This window comes from Dasypus novemcinctus, chromosome 16 (assembly GCF_030445035.2).
Source record: "Dasypus novemcinctus isolate mDasNov1 chromosome 16, mDasNov1.1.hap2, whole genome shotgun sequence".
Classification (NCBI taxonomy): domain Eukaryota; kingdom Metazoa; phylum Chordata; class Mammalia; order Cingulata; family Dasypodidae; genus Dasypus; species Dasypus novemcinctus.
The window spans coordinates 84,576,464-84,579,010 of record NC_080688.1 but is presented as its reverse complement, the minus strand read 5'-3'; positions in this window follow the sequence as shown (position 1 = coordinate 84,579,010).

Here is a 2,547-nt window from a genome sequence, read left to right as displayed (position 1 = left end):
CTAGCTATAGTGGTTAAAAACAGCATGGTACTGGCATAAAGACAGACACATAGACCAATGGAACCAAACTGATGGTTCAGAAACAGACCCTCACATGTATGGTCCAGTGATTTTTGACTAACCTGTCAAACTCACACAGCTCGGGCAGAACAGTTCATTCAACAAATGGTGCTGAAGAACTGGATATCCATAGCCAAAAGAAGGAAAGAGGACCCCTATCTCACACCTTATCCAAAAATTAACTCAAAATGGATCAAAAACCTAAATATAAAACAAGAATCATAAAGCTTCTAGAAGAAATTGTAGGAAAATATCTTCAAGCCCTGGTGATAGGTGTTGGATTCTTAACGGAGATGAGAGGAGACCTGAGATGAACTACTGATGTTTAATGTGAGTAGATATTTTAATTAGCTTTAATGTAAAAGTGTGGAAATGTATAGAGTGGATGTAATGTATAGTGAGTAACAGCTAGTTTATAAATGCGGATGTAGCTGAAAATGGTAGTCTAGGGATGCAAATGCCAATTGACAGAATGCTAGAGAATAATCTAGGAACTGAATAGCACAGTCAACCAAGAGGTGGATGAGAATTGTGGTTGATGGTATAGATGCAAAAGTGTCCTTCATGAACTAGAGCAAATGTACGTCAATACTGCAGGGTGGTAGGAATGTGGAGAAGCATGGGAAAAATACCACTGGACTGATCTATGGACTGTGGTTAGCAGTAATAATATAATATTCTTGCATCTATGCCAAAGAAGTACTGTGTTGATAAAGGGGCAGTATGGAGAATGTGTGCCAAATGTACAGTATGGACATGGTAACAATCTGATGATATTATTTTATCTGTAACAAATGTTCTACCACAGTGTGGTGTATTGGTAAATGGATGTTGTTTGGGAATTCTGCACAGGTGCATGACTGCTTTATAAATTTACAAATTTTGTCAAAAAAATTTATTTTAAAAATAATAATAGGGTGTGTTGGGGGAAAAATATACCAAATGTAAGATAAGGACTATAATTAGTAGTAAGATTTTGATAATGTTCTTTCATAATCTGTAACAAATGTCTCACGGAATACAAGATGTTGGTGGAGGACTGATGTTTGGGACCCTTATGCAATGTTGTGCATGTTTGCTTGTAAGTCCGCAAATTTTATTATACACTTATAATTTATGTATGTTCATATATAAATGATATAAAGGTAATAATAATAATAATAGGATGGGTTGGGGGAAAATACTTTGGTTGGTAGTAATATTTTGACAATGCTCTTTAATCATTAGTTTAAAATGTTTTGAACAATGCAAGGTATTGGTGGTAGGGTGAGTTATGAGAATCCTGTATGATGCTATGTATGTTTGTTTTGTAAGTTTACAACTATTACTTATTGTTTATGTATGTTTATTTGTGAGTGATATACTTAAGTAAATTAAATATATATATATATATATATATATATATAGTCAAGATTTTCTGCTTTATTTCTATATTTCTTAGTCCTGAATTCTTTTTCTCATATCTACTTTTATCAAGATTTAATGGCATGTTGTATATAAAGACAGGTATAAATAATTAATTACTGTGTTAATTAAATGTGAAATATGTGAATGGGAGAAGCATAAATGTTGTTTGGTATGAAATTAGACTACGATATGAACACCTAAGTTTTAGTCTCACATCTCACTTTAAATGGTTGTGATTTATGAGAAAATATTGAAATCTCTTTACGTCTCTAGGAAATGAGGATGACTATAATTCTTGGCTTTGTCACAAAATTTTAGAATGAATAAACTTAGCTAATATTTTCAAAATGCCCTTTAAAAGGATAAGAATAATAATGTAAGAAATTAAAAATATCTATCTGTGGTTTCTTGTTGCAGAAAATAAAGATAATGGTATTTGAAATTGAGAGACTCATATTTGCAATAGATACCAATATATTTGTATGTATGCATCTATATACGTGGACACATTATAAACATGGATATGGTTATTACAGACAACAATCAAAACTAACATTTATTTCACTGTGGTAAAGGGCTAGGAATGACTTTGCAATGGTGTGGGGAGACGGGATGCCTGCTTCCCCCTCCCTCCAGTCATTCGTGCAGCTTGCTGGGAAAGGTGGGGTTGAACTGGTCAGCAGCCTGACCCTCTCAGATAGAACAACAATAAAATGGGCGACAAGGCATCTAAGCTGTATTTACACATGTAGGCTATCGTAGAGTTTATTCTTAACAGTACCTGTTCTCATTGTACCCATTACGTGTGTCACAAGAACGTGCCATACCCTGCTTGTGCACGTGTACCCCTCTGCTATATTCTCCATAAACCTGTAGCCTCAAGAGGTACCTCCCAGCTGACCATCATCAGGTCCTGTAAGGATTAAAGGCATGTCTACACCTGCTGGCCTCCCGTGAGGTTTCTTTGGAATATCGAAACATTTGGTCAAACTTCCTGGGCTTGACCTCCTACCTTACAATCTCCACCCCAATGCCATTTCCAACTTCCATTCTACGCGCCCATCTTCTCAGGTATTAACT